The sequence below is a fragment of the Grus americana genome, chromosome 6 (genome assembly GCF_028858705.1).
Source record: "Grus americana isolate bGruAme1 chromosome 6, bGruAme1.mat, whole genome shotgun sequence".
NCBI lineage: Eukaryota > Metazoa > Chordata > Aves > Gruiformes > Gruidae > Grus > Grus americana.
This window is the reverse complement of record NC_072857.1, coordinates 11,236,160-11,254,863: the sequence shown is the minus strand read 5'-3', so window position 1 is coordinate 11,254,863 and position 18,704 is coordinate 11,236,160. Positions and strand designations below refer to the sequence as shown.

Below are 18,704 nucleotides of genomic sequence, written 5' to 3'. Positions count from 1 at the left end.
AGACTTCCAATGACATTTATATGCAGGAAAGAAAGCACTACACATAACTTAGGCTAGTCAGCATCTTCCAAGCACTGTTACTAGTTTATACTTCAGTTCAACTGGTTAAAATTTTGTGAAATTTCATGTATCACATGCATGCCTCAAGCTGAATTGTTCTAAAAATATTTCAGATCATGTATCAAATGTTTTTTTCATTTGATCTTGATAACAGGGCAGTTATATGACATAGCTGATCCAATTTAACAGCTGTCATTAAAAGGGACAATCCTGCTCCCTCCTCCTAACTGTGAGAGTCCATCCTATCTTTTGTGCCTACTCTGATGCTCATATAAAGACATACTGGTTCATGCAGTCCACCAGCCTGGCAAGTTTGGGGTTTTTTTGTTTTTCAGTACTTAAAATTTTCTGCCAGGTTAACCCACTGACTCAATTTACCATGAAGAGAGTGTGTCAGAAGCAGCTCAAATCATGGTGTGGGAGTGGGCCCTTTCCTGTTCAGCATTCACAGCCTAACTGTCTCAGCTCAGCTCATATAATTTCATTTGAAAATAAACAGAAAAGAAAAATATGATGGGTTTTAAAAACTGTGATTTTTTTTTACAAGCTCTTAAATTCCTTGGAGAAATTCCTGGGTCTCACTACTCGATTACTATCTGGAAGTATCTGTGAAGCATCTCTTCTCATCACTTGCACTGTGCTAGTGTTGCTTTATAGAAGACGACAACCTGCTGTTGCTATCAGTTACCCTACTGGCCTAAACGGCAAAGGTCTGTATATATGTATGTATAACAGAATTTCTGGTGTTTCTTTCCAGATTGCTTTTTAAAAATCCTTGAAACATTATATACTAAAAGCCCTGCAAGAATACAAGAAGTTGCATATAAACATACAGAAGTTTCAGGGACTATCACAATTAAGGTACCTTGGTTCATCATGATTTGCCTCATTGGCACTATGATTTTTTTTTTTTTTTTAATTTAAAGATCATATATATATGTATATATACACACACATGTGTATATACATCTTTTTCTACAAAGCATTGTTTCCTTCAGCACACTGGATGGAACTGCTCCATAGAAATAGACTAACCTAGTGAGATAGTTTGTTGCATCTGTTGCAAGGGCTGAAACGTGTAAACAAGACAGGGAAAGCAGGAAAAGAAAGTCATGACCATTTAAGCAGGTGAATGCTATCTTACAAAATAGGATCCTACCCTTGACCCTGCCAGAGATCTTACACAAGTCTATACAAGTCATTTTTACCAAATTTTTTTGTAAAAATAGGTGATCAATAATTACACTTTCCTCATTTTCTGGATGCTTACCCTGACACATTTAGGTCAGATTTACCCTAAATGCTGAGTACTCAAGGCTGCAATTAAATCAATGACAGCAATACTGTGAAAATACAAAGATGGTTGTAAAGCTATATATTCTTTTTCTTTTTTTTTTTTTAAAAAAGCCCCACCCCAAAACCCCACCAAACTCTTTACAAGTTCAATGGACATCCACACCAAACACAAATTTTCATCTTGTTCCCAGGCATCAATTCTCCAACCATAAAATGAGAAATGTCCACTTCTTTTCCCTGAGGCATAGCAAAATACTAGTAAGAATAAGCAAGGTCCAATATAGGTCACAAGGGCGAACCAATCAGTTTACAGTGCTCTTGTTCCTGTGGCCAGCACAGCTCCTGAGGGGAGAAGGTGGCACACGTAAGATGGAAAGGTAAGCCCACATCAGTTACTTAGGTAACTTGGAGAAGATGGGCGAGAAGGGTCTGGCCTCTCCTGGGACCTAACCACTGATCAGAAAACACAACCAGCAGGTTTCCAACTAACATAGAGTAGCCACTTTGCTGGAGAATCACTAGAGGAACAGGTGCACACAGATGCAGGACGGTCATCAAGAAAAGGTAAGCACAACAGCAAGACTGAAGAGAGAAACCCTGGTTACCCCCATGATGCTGTAACAAAACTGTAAGAGATTTGGCTTCTTTCCTCAGCTCTGCCACTGCTGTTGGGCAAATTGCTCTCTTGGCAAATCATTCCCTGCTCCATACTTCCACTTCCTTGTCTCCAAAACAGGGGCAATGATCCAGTAGGATTTAGGTGTGGAAAGAGCAGTAGGAACTATCTATGAGGGCCTCACAAACCTACTGATAACCGTTACAGAAATTTCACAAAGAAACATATTCATTCTGCCTTCAGAGCGGGATTAAGCAGAGCACAATAAGAGAACGCACATTATGCAATGAGAAGAAAGCAAATTACAGAGCAGCTGCTTATTCAATGAGCAGCATGTATCCTGTCCGTTCAAAAAGGTAGGGTCTTCTGGGAGGGGAAATATTGTGTTCACGTATCACGAAAGACTACAATATAACATTAAGGTACAATATATTAGTAATATAGTGATGTACATACATACACTTAGGAGGGCAAATTTAAGGTCGTATAGGTAAAGCTCTATGCTGCAATTTTCATGTTTGCGTGCTTGACTTATGCCTAAAACTGTTCTTTTAAGAGTGTACTTTTCTTGCCTGTAATATCTTTACTTCAGCTTCGTTGTTTTCTAAAAGGCCGTGTACATGCATTGAAGAAAAAATAGTAATTACAGAAAAATTCAAGCCAATTACTTAATACATCCACACAGACTAAATAACATTGGACAATAAGCTAACAGAAGTATCATCAAGAAGGTTTTGATCCAAAAGATTTGAAGTTTGCAGTGAAAGGGGTCTCTGATTCTGGAAGACATCCCTCACTTAATTACATGACAGCATAAGGAAAACTTTCAGGAAAATACCAACAGTAATCTAAACCATAGGTGAGAAGGACATAGATAACGGATACAAACCAGATATTACTGAGCACAGGCAATATTTCTAGATCTTACTTCAGTATTTGAAAGCATTATTTCAACACAAGCTCTCAGGCTCTGAGGGCAATGCAAGTGTTTTACAATACAGGAACCATTCTCCTAAGTTGCAATTTCAATTTTAGGACATCAGCATGCACTAAGTACACATTTTTTTTCCCCTAATTTCATTATGGTAAACTTATTCAGGGTAAGATTACATTCTGTGTAACATCTAGAAACATGTTCTGAGAAATATCCTTGGCTCTCTGTAGACTAACTTTTCACATGGTGGTACTAGCCAGGAACATTTTCCCATTTAAACCTGCTGAGGAGGCAGTGTCATATCCCAGCGTAACTTTATTTTTAATGTATATTTATTGCATTTCAGCTGTGTTTCAAACATATCTTTTCCACATGGAAAGATAACTTCAAAAAATCCAATTAGTCCGAAACATGATAGAATGAATACTTTAGTAAAGGATTCACTGCAGGCAGACCAAGCAAATTCTGTGCTTTCTATATTGTTTTTCAAACACCACAGTGTTACCTTCAGTGGCCATTTTTCAAAGCCACCAGTGGTCGGGGCTAGAAGATCTGAAAGAGCCCTTCCTAAAGCTCAAAGACGTAGATCTTGGTTGACTACTTCACTCCTCAAAAACCATAGGTCTACCCTGCCTACAATAAAAATAAAGGCCTTTCAGGGACCTATTCCACGAGACTAATACACCTAGAAACTAAAAATTACAAAACTAAACATGAAACATAGAAAAATAAACTACTTCAAGCACATAAACATCTACTTCACTTTGCTAACACAAACATAAGGCCACACACACATAACACAGTCAATGGAAAAAACAAGCCCATGTAATAATCCCCTAAGAAAAAGAATCACAGGTGACAGTTACTAATCATAATGCACAAGACATTTCCATAAGGTGTTTGGACCCTTCAGAGATGGCAGCTGTAAAAGAATATAAAAACAGTGAAGTGACAATGATTTAGATATCATTAGAAGCAGTATCTCGGACAGTATGTTCTGGTGGTATCTGTCCTTTAATGCATGAGGAAAAACAAGGAGCAGAACAAAAAAAAAAAAAAAAACAAAAAACCCACCAAAACAAATATCTACCACTGTTCTTCAAAGTATTCAACCAGTTATGTACTGGGCACCAAGGAGCGATTTTCATCAGTGGAATCAGGGATTGTTGTGGCCTAACCAGCACTCTGTTACAACAGCATCAGAACAGTATCAAGCATCTTCATCAAGAATAAGCAGAAGAGTCAGCACATAAACGGACACATGTTAGTATTTAAAGACAGTATGAAATCAGCCAGAGGGAGAAGGAGTAGAAAAACTCTAAATTCATGGAAGTAAGCAACTAGGTCACTTTCTCAACACCCCTCTTGGAACACAAGCATGTTGCAGACCATGTAAATTTGCCAAGACAACAAAGAAGGTTTTTTTTTTTTAAGAGTACACTTCTGTACAGTTAGGATTTTTTTTTCCACATTGTTGCAACAAATCCACCACCTCCCTACTGATAACCAACATTTCTGGTCAGATGAAATCAACTAAGAACTATTCCTATCCTGCTTACATAAAATTCCAGAATTGTAAATCAGCCTCTTTTAATCTGGCTGATCCTTACTCCGAAGGGGGGAAAAAAAAAAAAAAAGTAAAATCAAGTAAGTACTAAATCCAGTGTCCTTCTGCGGTGTATCGTCTTCAAAAGACTATCCACAACCCCCACAAGAACTTCCAGGTAGCTCTTCACCTTGATACTCCGAGAACAGTGTGAAAAGGAATCCCGCTGACTTCTATCACATACCCCAAGGTGATTACTCCTCATTACAGTTTTATAATTCTCAAACAATTTTAAAGCACTTAAGCCCATTTTCAGATCAAGGCAAGCCAAAACATGAGAACTCTAGAAGTCATTTTATAAGAGCAATAACACCACAGATATTCTGTCCCATTAACTAACATTAAAAATAATCCAAAAAAACAAAACTCGGACTTCTCAGGATGGTGCCCTCTTGAATAAAAAGATTGTGGAAATTGGATTCTACCTCAATGACTTTGGTACCCTGCAGTTAATTCTCACTAATTAAGTGCTAGAATACACTAAAACAGAAATTCAGATTGATCAAAAGATATGATTCATGTTTATAATAACTCCTATAATTATTAGGAACAAAAATCCTGAGGGTTCTTGATGCCATCAACTCACAGGCCAACAACTAAGACCTACCATCCCAAATAGATCTGAAATTTCTGAGAACCCATAGTCAAATAACTTGATGAAGCCAAGTCTTAGTGAAATACATTCAATACAACCCATATTACTTAGCAAGCAGGAAACCAATCCGTAAAGTAAGAAAATATTCTTACAGGATTCTGGTAAAAGAAAAAACCAGCATGTCCTGTGTTTATGGACTGCTTTCCAGATACTATTTTCTCATCCAACCAAGTTAAGCATCTCAAGTTCTCAAGCCATCAACCAGTTGATGCAGCTGCATTCACCCACGTTCCTTCAATGCACAGATGTGTCCCATAGGTTTCAGGCACCCAAGATGCAAGTGCTCGAGCCAAGACTGCTTCACTGAGCTTGTGCCCAACCAAAGATGGGAAATGAAGAGCTGCCCAATTTTACAGCAAATTTTAGGCATGTAACACGTAGCTACAACAGATCCCGTGCTTTCTGGATATGCAGCCATACTCTCATCACCACCCCAACTGTGAAAAGCCCCAGGCCTATCCTGTGACCTATAAGGCATGTAAGCCGGGGGCAACACAAAGACTAACTAGACAGTATACTGCAAGGTCATGCAAAGAGTTAAGAGATTAGGTTTTCTGTCAATTTGTACTTTTACATTGCTGTTCTTTGAAAAGTGACAGTAATCTCACACTTAAAACTGCCTTATATTTGATCCAATATGGTGTATGTAACACTGAGTATAGGTTCCTAACAGGTACCAGAAAAGCCTGAACACACCTGGTTTGCATGATCTACTTTTAACTATCAAATTAAGACAACAAGCCCACTGCTTTTGTCTACAAATTGCTACTTACTCCACATACTCAAGCAATATACTATGACAACTAGATGATCATCTTCTGCATGCTTCTTTTCTATAAACTCTATTTTATTCCCCCTCCCAACCCCTTAATTTGATGTCAGGTATAAATAATTGGTGATCATAAAAAACACATTTTAAATACACAAAAATTCTTTTCTACGAGTCATTTAGAAAGAAAAACTTCATAATCTCTACAAGGAAAAAGCCACATTAAAGCCAAGTAGCTTTCCCTTACTTCCTTACATCCTCCAACTAGACAAGCGTTCCCAATCCCCAGAAGACAATCACGTTAACTTTCACATCTTTTTGCGGACTCAGATGAAAATTCATCACAGAGTACAACTGTCAGGTTCACCAGTGACAGAGGAAGCTCCTGAGAACAGCAGCCTAATAAAGCGTTCCTCCTCGAGGGATGACAGCAGTCTTTCTCCCATATGAATGATTCATTTTTGTTTGATACTGTTAAAGCAATATTCACGCAGGGCACCTTCACACTAGATTTTACCAAAAAAAATGGCTGTAAGGTCAAAACATAAGTTGAAAACCAATATTCCATGGACACTTTTAGAAAATCTGCAAGTAATTGTGGTCTAAAAATAATTGTATCACATCTTGGTACCCTGATGATCGACCACGTCCCTTTGCAGTTGATCTACTCTGGTCATTACAAAAATTTTCTTTAAGGTAAGAAGTGTAAAATTAGTCTAGCAAAAAGGGAGTTGGTTGAGTTTACCAATCTTTCATGAAGAACTTCTTTGTTAAAAGAAACTTTAAGGACATAACATGAAAAGATTTCTTAAGTTTATTTATATAGTTACTGCTGTATCTAGAAACGCTCAGTGATATAAATGACCTGACTTAAAAGCCTGACAACTATCATCCTTCTCACATATGTTTCATCTGACAAAGACTCACATGTAACAATGACCTTGTGGTGGTGTTGACCCAGGCTGGAGGCCAGGTGCCCCCAAAGCCGCTCTATCACTCCCCCTCCTCAGCTGGACAGAGGAGAGAACATATAACAGAAGGCTCCTGGGTCAAGATAAGGACAGAGAGAGATCACTCACCAATTACTGTCATGGGCAAAACAGACACGACTCGGGGAAAACTAACTTAATTTATTGCCATTCAAAATCAGAGTATGATAATGAGAAATAAAAACAATCTTAAAACACCTTCTCCCCACCTCTCCCTTCTTCCAGGGCTCAACTCCACTCTCCCTCCCTCCTCCCCACAGTGGCACAGGGGGACGGGCAATGGGGGTTGTGGTCAGTTCATCACACGGTGTCTCTGCCGCTCCTTCCTCCTCAGGGGAGGACTCCTCACACTCTTCCCCTGCTCCAGCGTGGGGTCCCTCCCACAGGAGACAGTCCTTCACGAACTTCTCCAACGTGAGTCTCTCCCATGGGCTACAGTCCTTCACCAACTGCTCCAGCGTGGGTCCCTTCCATGGGGTGCAGTCCTTCAGGAACAGATTGCTCCAGCGTGGGTCCCCCACGGGGTCACAGGTCCTGCCAGCAAACCTGCTCCAGTGTGGGCTCCTCTCTCCACAGGTCCTGCCAGGAGCCTGCTCCAGTGCAGGCTTCCCACGGGGTCACAGCCTCCTTCAGGTGCCTCCACCTGCTCCAGTGTGGGGTCCTCAATGGGCTGCAGGCGGGTATCTGCTCTACTATTAACCTCCATGGGCTGCAAGGCACAGCCTGCCTCACCATGGTCTTCTCAAGGAGCTGCAGGGGAATCTCTGCTCCAGCACCTGGAGCACCTCCTGCCCCTCCTTCTTCACTGATCTGGGCATCTGCAGAGTTGTTCCTCTCACATATTCTCACTCCTCTGGCCACAGCTGCTGTTGCGCTGATTTGTTTCCCCCATACACACACCTCTTCTTAACTCTGCTATCCCAGAGGCGCTACCACCATTGCTGATGGGCTCAGCCTTGGCCAGCAGCGGGTCCATCTTGGAGCCGGCTGGCGTTGGCTCTGTCAGACATGGGGGAAGTTCCTCACAGCTTCTCACAGAAGCCACCCCTGTAGCCCTCCACTACCAAAACCTGGCCATGCAAACCAAACACAGACCTATGTCAGGAACCACTGTGTACGTGCTCAAAAACAGGGGAGATTCATACTTCAGGAGGTCAGCAACAGAAATGATGATTTTCTTTAGAGTACTTTTATTTTAAAAACTCTGAAATCATCCACTGCATCTGAAAATGCTCACTGTTATAATGCTTACAGACTAAAACTTCATCCATAGATCCTGTGAAATGTACTCATTTCTTGGCTTTAATATTCATTTTGCTCCCTCTCCCCTCCCTTTACAAAACTGAAGAATGTTTGCAATGCAATACTACACATTCACTTGCTGAAAGCAAGAATAAATAGTTTTCACTACCAAAGGAAACCTGCAGAAAGGCGGTGAATTTATAAGGTGCTTACTTGCTTTGCCCCTTCCCAGTAAACTACAAAACATAACTACATCCCAGGCAGCTAACCCGCATAACATGCTGCTTACTGTTTTGCAAAATAAACTTCACTTTATACTGAACACTTTTCATAGTCGACGATTAAAGCTTTAGGACAGAGATCATAATAAATACCTGCTAGAAGTGCTTTACATATACATACATACGCACTCATACCTTTTAGGAGCATATCACCACTTTCTTGTTTCAAATCTAATCCCAACAATAGAAAAAAAGAAATCTGACAAATTCTCAGGGCAATCACATAGTGGTTAAAATTCAGAGAGTGTAAAAAGACATTTGTTTCTCCTTTCTTAAACACTGCTAGTGAACAACGTCGAATCTGCCCAGCATCGGTATTTCTCACTTCACCTCTTGCACCAAGGTAACATGACCTGATCACGATGGCACTGTAAACCCTTCTAATGATGTCTTTTATATCCATTTTGGGGCACATAAGTAGTAAAAGCTAATACAGACTTTATGGGAAATTATTACAAAAACATTAAGATACTTGTCGAAAATTTTATGAATGGACACCTTTTTACCTTATGAATGTAGCCACCATTTGAAACAATTTTAGAGCAGAAGGCTCATCAGCCTTGTACCTGAGCTCACTTACACAGATCTCACAACAGATTTATCCATTAGTAATATCATGTGCTACATCAAGAAATTATTTTGTTTTATAGACATTTTACAGGCACCTTGATTTTTGGTTTGGTTTTTTTCCAGTGCAAGAGATCTAGACAGTTTATATTTGATAGGCTGTTCATAAATTATACCCTACTGTTTGCAGGTTGGAACTTCTTCCCACACAGACTTCATTTTATCATCAGACTGTTTAATTCTGCGCTTATAAAAATGTCATCCTAGTCATAAGGGAAGAATTAGACAGTACTGCCTTAAAGTTTTCTGCTCAAACTGTGACAAGATGCAGATATTGTACTACTAATGGCCAGTAGAGTACATCAAGTGCAGGATCAGGCCAATATACATACCCTATTAAAGAGCTACGTTTTACTGTTTTCCAAAGTGCAATGAAATCATGAAGTAATATAAATTAGTAATACATTAACTATATTACAGTATTCACACTGTTACCTCTTGATATCATAGCCTTGAATACATTAACACACTGATAATATCATAAAAGTACACTAAATATTATTTCTGAGGAACAGCAATATTGGTCTCCATATTATCTCCCAAAATAAAATTCTGATAGTATGAAAGAAGTTGTCAGGAGATTCCGACCCTTCTCCATATTGTGCTTTTCTCAGTCTTTCTAAAAGACACTGAATTTCCCCTTAGGACACACTTATAATCAAGTTCTGTGAGAACATATTATGGATTTTTTCAGATATTTTGTCCAGCGTGCTGAATATCTGAATGATATATGAAAAATATCTCTATATGCAGTCAGAGGAAGACAATTTAATCACTTATAATATTGGAATACTCACATATGTTATTGTATTTTAATTTGTATGACAATTTGTAATTTAAAAAGGTTAAACCTATGCCATTTGCATAATTTATGGCATTACTGCTGACGTAGAAAATATTCTGTTCTATGTAGCTGATGAAAAAAATTGTATATTAAAATGTATATAGAGTACTAATGAGATAAACAGATGGAGTTGTGTTTTTAACTTCACTGGAAATTACTGAAATAAAGTAACTAACAACATTTGTGTAAATGAAAATAAATCTCACGTAAACCTGAATGGATTGTCTTTTGTTAGACAGAAGCATGTGCTTGGCATAGCTATGTATTATAGCCAATACCTGTGTTTTGCTGACATGTCCCATCAATAACTATGTCTCAGCTCTTAAAAACCAGTAGGTTAAACGTATAAACTCAATGGTAGTTCAAGGGTTTCTGCATGAAAAGAGAAGAGAAGAGATTTCATGACTCTCGGTACTCTAGGAAATACTATTTTCCCAAAAGTATTTCTGTCAAAAAAACAAATAAATTAAAATGCAAGTTAATCACAGTACTGATCCTTCGCATAAGCCCTGCAACCTGATAAAAGCAGACACCCATCTCTACTTACATCCATGGAGACTTTGTGGGACTTCATTTGTCTTTAAACACTCAGTTATGCAGATGTCCTGGTTTCAGCTGGGATAGAGTTAATTTTCTTCCTAGTAGCTGGTGTAGTGCTGTGTTTTGGATTTAGTATGAGAGACACTGATGTTTTAGTTGTTGCTAAGTAGTGCTTACACTAAGTCAAAGACTTTTCAGCTCTTCATGCCCTGCCAGCAAGAAGGCTGGAGATGCACAACAAGTGGGGAGGGGACATAGCCAGGACAGTTGACCTAAACTGGCCACAGGGATATTCCATACCATACGATGTCATGCTCAGTATATAGGTAGGGGAAGTTGGCCGGGTGGGGGAATCACTGCTCAGGGACGGGCTGGGCCTCAGTCAGTGGGTGGTGAGCAATTGCATTGTGCATCAATTGTTTCGTATATTCTATTATTATTATTATTTTCTCTTCCTTTGCTGTCTTATTAAATTCTCTTTATCTTAACCCATGAGTTTTACTTTTTTTCTCCCTTGATTCTCTCCCCCATCCCACTGGGGTAAGGGGAGTCAGTGAATGGCTGTGTGGTGTTGAACTGCCTGCTGGGTTAAACTGCAACAGCAGATCAGACTGCAAGCTGAAGGCTTGAATCTATTTCATCATAAACGATGCTGGTTAGAAAGGCAACTATCATTCAACTGCCAGGGAAAGGGACAAAAAGTACTTATTTTAAATAAAACATATCTATTTCTTTGTTAGATTCACTTAAGAGTCTTCAAAGCAAAAAATATTTCCAATGGTATTTACTTTTCTTTCCTTGTCCCATTCATTTAATATAAAAGACATCGTTAAGTTTGGACAAGAAAGTTGGACATCTCAGTTTCATGCTTAAGGTCTCCAGAACAATAGCAGTATGTTTATTTATCACAGACGTTATACCAACATTACTATTTCTTATTTAACTTTGGTTACGTAGCACAGAAAAATGTGTTTTATATTACAGCCAAAATGAAACCAAACTTAACCCAAATAATTAAAGTAGTTTTCATAGATTAAGACCTACTCCATCAGGCTGCTCTACACAGACAGGTCTCAATTTGTAATATTTACAACAGGACAATAGCCCCCATAGCAGTTCTCGCTAGAGGAAGACTCTACAAAGATTGTAGTCACGGAAAGCATCGCAAATTTCTAGCAGCAGATACAGAAGACAATCCCACTCTGCTTTTCCCCAAAATACTATAGAATACAACAAACCCTTCCTCCCCATTAGTAATTTTTAAAATGTTTTACTTAAATCCATACACTAACAACCAATACCCTGAACTTCACTACCTGCAAATTTACATTATCAAACCTGTGGTGCAAAGAACCCATTTAGAAGTGAGCTAAACTCATTTAGATGTACTGTCACCATATTTCACTAGAGTAATATATCCTTAGTATTCTTGTAGTTCAACTCTAACATGACTGGTACACAGAAGTTCTCAGCTGGAAGTAAGAACTTCCAGCCTCAGTGGTTTTACAATGCCAGCTCTCTCTAGAATACACGCATGCTCCACAGAGCTTTAAATCCTAATACCAATAAACTTGTATACACTTAACTGAGAGGAAAAATCATCTTTTGAGAAGCTACGTAATAATATTACAGAAGTATGTGTTCCTTCCAGCAAACAATTTAGCCTGCAATATAACTTTTCATACATTCTGAGTAATTTTTCTTCCAATTTTTTAACCATTGTGGTTCTTCAGGTAGTTATTTACCTACTTATGATTTGATTTCAGAATCCATTATATTAGGGATTTTCCATAAATATGTTTGCAATGCAGTAGAAATTAAACACATATGGACAAGAAGGACAATAACAGAAACATAGATTACATATACAGCTGTTCTCTCAGGCCTTAGCCTGAGGAGCGAAGACAGAAAAAGTGTATGTGCACATGGCAGCTAAATACAAGAGGTCAGCCTCATCCTTTTTAGCTTTATTCAGTTATATGAGCTCACTGACTAACTACATCGATATTTGGGGAAGAGGGGCATGCAAACATCCAGAAACAACTACGAAGAAAATACTTTTGGAAACTGAATACACACATACATTCAGCTGAATATTCATCAAGAAGGGCCATGACAACTGTTTTCAGGAAATCATGCGACTGAAAAATTAATTTTGTAGAGGTTTCCTTAATCACCACAAGTTTGCCTGCCTCTGCTATGAATCTGACTGTACCCTGTTCCAGGAGTCTGCAGATCCCATGAGATCCACAGGAAAGCAGGCCTCGTGAGCTCTGGAGCTTCCCAGCACAGCCAAAGCTTCTGCAGATGACAGCTGTCACTGGACACATGCACAAATCCTGAACACTGGAAGTGGAACATTGAGAAACTAACACTGCCCAAAGGTATGCAAACTTTTTACATAGCAGGATAGATTTTAAGTCCATATTGGACCATAAGTTTATCTAGACTGATTCTGAGTACAGCATAAGAATGCCTACAAAAAATTGATACAGTTTAGCACTATTTTTCCACCTCTTTCCTTCACAAGGCATGCTTCACCAAACTCATGGAGAACGACTGCAAAAGTTGTATCACTTACAAGGACGAAATCTGATACAGGCACTCCAAAATGTTTAAGCATGACAGGCCCAGGTACATATTCCTAGCAAGCTTGTAAAGTATTACTGAAATCTGTGAATAAGTACAGCAAATAAACAAAACAAGTGAGATCCTATTCAAGAGAAAAAACATAGTCCTCTATCATTTGTCTTGTACCAGTGGCAAAGATGCTGCTCATCAGAAATAAGACATCTCTCCCATCTAAAACTTCTTGGACCAGAATGTCACACGTGTGCAGACAGAGATCATGCTCGAGGTAGGCTTTAAAAGCAAGACTAATGCTGTGATCACTGGATTCCACGTACCTACTTTTTTATTATTGTGCAAAAGCCCTCACAGCTGCTCTGAACAGTTTACGAAAACGAAGTGATCAGAGAGATGATTTACTTTGCAACATAAATGTCTTCCCTTTTTATAAGCCAGCTGAATACAGACATTGCTGCACTCATCACAGCTGAGGTCTGGCAGGAATTGGGAGAGGAAAGATGAAGAGTGGAAGTGTTTAAAGCCCAACTAATTTCTCCTCAACTCCTACTGGTCCCCCCTGCCCTCCTAACCACTTCCAGCCTGGCACTTGTTAGCAGCTCCCGACGCTGCAGAGAGGTCACTTGCAAAAGCTTTCCCTGAGCAGCTGAGAGAAGACTCGGAGAAGGTTATTCAAAAAATAAAAATCAAATTAAATAAGTCTTCACAAGTCTGCACACTTCACCTATCTTACACCAGGAACAATAGAGGCGCGGGCAGCGGGAGGATACGGCCGCCCGGGAGGACGGGGCCGGGGGAGGGGGGACACCCTGCCTGTCTGTCCGTCCGTCCACAGTTCCCCCGGCTCTTTGTCTGTCCGTCTGTCAGACGGCCCCCGCTGGCAGCGCCGGCCCCATCCCCATCTTCCCGGCGAGGCCTGCTTGGCCCCGCAGCGGCACCGCGGTCCCGGCCCGCCGCGCTGGGGGCCGGCTCCGCCGGGGAAGCCCCGCCGCCGGCCGGGGGGAGCGGAAGGGAGCTCCCGGCGCCCCCCCCCCACCCCGCGCGGCGGGGAGCCGGGGAGGAGGGCGCCCGTCGCCTCTCTCCTCATCCCCCGCTCGCCGGCCTCTCCGCCAGCGGGGCCAAGCGCGGCCCATGCGGGCGGGACGCGCCGGGCCGGGCCGCGCCGAGCCGCGGCCGCCCCCCTTCCCTACCCTCTCCTCCTCCCTCCCTCCCTCCCTCCGCGCACCTCCCGCCGCGGCAGCGACGGGCGGGCGGGCCCAGCCGGACCCGGCCAGCTCCCGCTCCCGCTCCCGCCCGCCGGCACTTACCGGCCGCAGAGCTGCGAAGAGAAGGCGGGCCGGGCCGGGGCGCGGCGGCGGCGGCTCAGAGTGCCCGTGCCGCGGCCCCGGGCATGGCGGGGCGGCGGCGGGGCGCGGGGGAGGGGAGGCGGTGGCGGCGGGGGAGGGGAGGCCGAGGGAAGTTGGCGGCGGCGGCTTCTTCCTGCTCCGGCGGGGCGAGCGGCGCCTTCCCTCAGCCTCCTCCTGGCGGTGACAGCGACAGCCCGGCCAGAGCGCCGCCGCGCCGCGGTGCAGCATGGGAAACACGCCCGGAGGACCGGCGGGCGCCCGGGCGCGGCGGGCCGGCGGCGCGGCGAAGCGAGGAGGAGGAGGAGGAGAAGAAGAAGAAGAAGAGGGAGAAGAAGAGGGAGAAGAAGAAGGGAGCCGGGCCGGGCCGGGCTGGGCCTCCCGCCGGGGCCGGGGCGGGCGGTGCCGGCGGCCCGGGTTATGCGCGGGTCAGGAGGCTGGCGCGGCCGTGGGAAGCCCCGTGCCGGCCCTGAGGGGAGGTGGGGCGGGAAAGGCTCTTCGGTCGTGCGGGGTGGCTCGGCTTCGGGCGCTGCCGGAGGGGCTGGGGGGATGTGTCGGGGGTGCCCCCCGGTTTGGATCCGGCGGCTTCAAGCCCAGTAGGGACTCTGGGAGGAGAGGGGGCCGGCACGGCCGCGGTCGGTGCCTGGGAGGAAGCTGAAGTGAACCCCCATCCTCCCTCCGAGCCCGGTTCCCCTCTCCCGACGCACCCCGCTTCTCCCGGGTGAGGCCGGGCCTGCTGAGGCAGAGGGGTGCGGGCCCGATGCGGGAGGCCGCGGGAGGCCCCAGACCACCGGTGTGCTCACGGAGGTGGTGTCTGTGGGACTCCGGGGGGCTCCAAAGCCACCCAAAAGTCCTGCGGTGGGTTTTCTGCCCTGTAATCTCCACGATCGTGATGTCCTCCGTGACCCCACACAGCAAACAAGTTGGAGAACTGCTAGACGCCAGATCTTTTTAAAGCCCGCGTGTTCCTTGGAATAGCTGTCCTCCCAAACTCTGCGCCTGTACAGCTTTGGCCATGTCTTGGTCTCTCTTGCACCTCTCAACTTCATCTCTTTTAGAGGTTACCGATATTTCTACGTTTCTCTAAATAAAGTCTTTAGCCCAGCCACGCACTTAAACACGTGCTTAACTCAATTGCTTTATGTCACTTGCTTATAATTAAGCATGTGCTTAAGTGCTCCGTTGGATTGAAGCCAAAATCTGCATAAGCTCTATTGGGTAAAATTTACCAGCTTCATCAGGCTTAGCTTTGTGAGTCATTCAATCAGCAACAGCCCAAAGCTTTTTGCTACAAGCTTAGTTATTCCCAGGTTGTCCTACAGGATCGCCCTGTCTCCGCAACAAGGCTCATGCCCTTCGTTCAGGTCCTGTTAGAAGTAAGATGCATCTGCCTGGTGAGTCAGCTTCATGTAGGGTTTCTAGTTCCCTTAATGAGACGCATTAATAAGGTTCTGCATCCTTATGCAGGTCATAGATTGTGCCATCCAGTTACAGTGTAATAAATTGCATTAAGAAGAAAATATTAATGACATTAAGACCCAGTTTGAAGGTCTGTCCTGACTTTATGCAATGCTTATATTTCAAAGTAATTGCATCTAGTATGCCATCTGTACAGAGGAAGGAGTTAATAAAATGTGGCTGTTTCATGGAGTTATCTACAGTTTTACATAAATACAAGAAGTGTCATTAACCTGCTTGCTGAATAAAATGGGAAACTTTTTACTTTCCAAAAATAGAGTTTTAAAAACTGAGGGAAGATGTACATTTATGCAGCTTTGATTTTTTTTTTCCTTCAAAGACAATTAATTTGGTGACTCTATTCATTTTTACCTGTCAAAAAAAAAATCTTTTGAATTTCATTAAGTCTGAGTCGGGAAGCTCAGCACTAAAACCTTATTTTAAAATACACTGAGGAATTAAAGCTTTCTGCAGGGTGAGCACAAGTCTTTCTCCAAGGACACATCAATTGGAACCTGCTTTTCAAAAAATTTTGTTTGGCAATTAACAGTGTAATATGAAGAAGAAAGACTGTCTTGTATTTAAAGCAGAGAAGTAAGACTCAGCATATTTGAGTTCTGTTCATTACTCTCCTACCATTCTATGACCTTAATCAAGACGTGCTCCAATTTTCAAGTGTCAGTTTGGGTTACGGTGAAGTTTTCTGTTGTTATTTTAAGAGGAACTGAGCACCTACAAATGGTCGAATTCAGTGAGACTCTTACAGTGCTTTGTTCATCTGGAAGTCCCCTCCACCGAGGCAGGAGTAGTAAGGGGACACGTCAGACCTTGGACCTTTACCTCTTTGCCACCATATTCTCAAAGGATGGTAATTCCTCACCAAGTCACAGAGCTGCAGCGCTGTCATCGTTTGTATTAGTGTCTTGACACACACTTGATACCGCAATATTTATTAATATTAGTGTTTTGACATAAAATATAAAAGGCATATATAAAGCCAGTAGCTTAAGAAGCTTAAAGAAGCACTGGCATTTTGACCTATTTTTTTTTTCTTATGCTGCTCCGTAAATAGCAGACAAACTCTGCTTTTCCCTAGGGAAAAATTTAATAGTCTTTAATACAGCCTTCTCTCTCCCTTCTGACTTCCAGAAGTTGCCCACCCATGAGAAACCCTCTAAAAGGCAATGTGTGCGCAGCATGGAGCAGAGTACATTTCAGTTTCCTTTTTTCAGGAGGGCTAAATAATGTAAAGAGGTACTTTTTTTTTTCTCCTCCATTTTCTGCATAAATCCAGAAACCAAGAAAAATAGGAAGCACAAGTAGGCTATATATTAAAAAGAGTGGCTTTTGGGAATTGTTGGAGAACATATGTGTGTTTTAGAATGTCTTAAATGGGAAGTGGCTTCAAAAATAACTGTGTAGCACAAGCAGAACACTCTCATTTGACCTCCTGCATGACAAACCGAAATATTTCATTCAGGAATTTCTGCATCAGGCACTGGTTAGGTAGCCTTTCGAGATGGCCACTTAGCCTAACAAAGTTATGCCTTTGTATTTGTCTGAATTCATCTAGCCTGACCTTAATAGTCTCATTCCTTCAAATACACACAATTGGCTCTTCTAGAGTTTAAAAAAAAAAAAAAGCCATTGAACTATTCATGTCTGTATGTAGTTACAGGATCACGCCAAAGGAAATGTGAAAAGCAAGCTGCATGTCAAGTATCAATATTTTTACTGAGTATTTTATAACCATGCTAAATCTCAAAAGAAATAGGCTTTAAGACTATCAGTGAAGAATTCATGCCAGCAATTTATAGATAGAGAACACTGCCTGAAAAATCTTTATGTTCTCTAAAAAAGGTATTTGCAAACAGAGAGTTCAAAACCGAGGTATATCCAAGAGAAAGCATGGGGCATTAAGGTGTGGAAACACACAATTCATCATCCCGAACAATGCTAACCAGCCTTTTCTGTGCTTGTGCAATCATCAAACAATTGAAGTTAATAACTTTGGTGCAGGATGAGATTAACTTGACTTTCAGAGATAACCACCCACTTGAGTTATTCTTTTAATGTGAAAGTTAGTTTAAGCTTTAGTGTCTGTCTGTCTCACCAGTCTACATGCTGGGCATCACCTGCAGTTTTGGTCAGAAGGAGAGGGTACATGAAAGTCACCTGGCTCTTTTTCAAAATCTTTTCTGCTCCCAAATCTATTCAGAGGAGAACACTGTTCAACTTCCACCTGAGCCCTGAAGAAGTCTTTGTACCAGATTAGTTCTAATGCCACAAACACGCCTGACTTGACTCATTCATTTATTTTACAATAATACAGTGGCTTGACGTGCTTTAAAACTTGAGCTGAAGACATCGCAAAAATCCCAGAGAAAATGAAAAGTAATAGTTTGATATGAGATATACCAGTCTGAAAAAAAAAAAAAAAAAAGCAAGTCAGCGTTAGTCAAGATGGGTTTGTGTAGACACAAGGCATTCAGATATCTGTAATCTGTTTGACTCAGTCCCACACGGCATTCCTGTAAAATTTGCATTATAAATCTCCAGATTAAAAGAAAAGAGGATGTTTAATGTCCCATGCTGAGATGCCTATTAGGCAGAAAAAGCAAAAAAAAAAAAAAATGATGATAATGTAGTACTCTGCCTAACATAAATTGTCAAATGACACAATGAGGCAGAATTTAGAGAACCAATTCTCTGCCTTAAAACACAAGTTATAAGCAGAGCAGAAAACCATCCACTCTTAACTTAGATTGGCTGTCTACCTAAGACATTTAAGTTGAATTAACTGCAGATGGGAAAGTAAGAGGGCCTTAAACCCCAGCATGAACATTTTAGAATTAAGC

At 42.0% G+C, this 18,704-nt stretch overlaps 1 protein-coding gene across 3 annotated transcripts in view; it reads right to left on the bottom strand.

Moving 5' to 3' along the window:
- ZNF148 (zinc finger protein 148) overlaps positions 1-14,807 on the bottom strand; it is a 37,692-nt gene extending 22,885 nt beyond the window's left edge. For all 3 annotated transcript variants that reach the window (XM_054829616.1, XM_054829617.1, XM_054829619.1), the window contains exon 1: positions 14,353-14,807. The gene's annotated coding sequence lies outside the window, so the exon portion shown is untranslated. The remainder of the gene's footprint in view (positions 1-14,352) is intronic.
- Positions 14,808-18,704: the final 3,897 nt, after the last annotated feature.